This window comes from Arachis duranensis, chromosome 10, assembly GCF_000817695.3.
Source record: "Arachis duranensis cultivar V14167 chromosome 10, aradu.V14167.gnm2.J7QH, whole genome shotgun sequence".
Classification (NCBI taxonomy): Eukaryota; Viridiplantae; Streptophyta; class Magnoliopsida; order Fabales; family Fabaceae; genus Arachis; species Arachis duranensis.
The window spans coordinates 87,907,019-87,907,666 of NC_029781.3; positions in this window are offsets into that span (position 1 = coordinate 87,907,019).

Sequence of the window (648 nt, forward strand, 5' to 3'; positions counted from 1 at the left end):
ACATGCATCCAACAGTACTAGAGAGGCAGCTTCTGAAGAAGCTTATGATCCTGAGAACCCTGCCATGGCAGAGGTTAATTACATGGGTGAACCATATGAAAACACCTATAACCCATCATGGAGGAATCATCCAAATTTCTCCTTGAAGGATCAACAAAAGCCTCAACAAGGCTTTAACAATGGTGGACGCAATAGGCTGAGCAATAGCAAGCCTTTTCCATCATGTTCTCAGCAACAGACAGAGAATTCTGAACAAAACACTTCTAATTTAGCCAATCTAGTTTCTGATCTGTCAAAAGCCACTTTTAGTTTCATGAGTGAAACAAGATCCTCCATCAGAAATCTGGAGGCACAAGTGGGCCAGCTGAGTAAGAAAGTCTTTGAAACTCATCCTAGTACTCTCCCAAGCAATACAGAAGAGAATCCAAAAGGAGAGTGCAAGGCCATTGATCTAATCAAAGTGGCCGAATGCATAGGGGAGGAGGAGGACGAAAATCCTAGTGAGGAAGACCTCCTGGGACGTCCCTCAAGCAAGAAAGAGTTTCCTATTAAGGATCCAAAGGAACCTGAGGCTCATATAGAGACCATAGAGATTCCATTAAATCTCCTTCTGCCATTCATGAGCTCTGAAGACTATTCTTCCTCTGA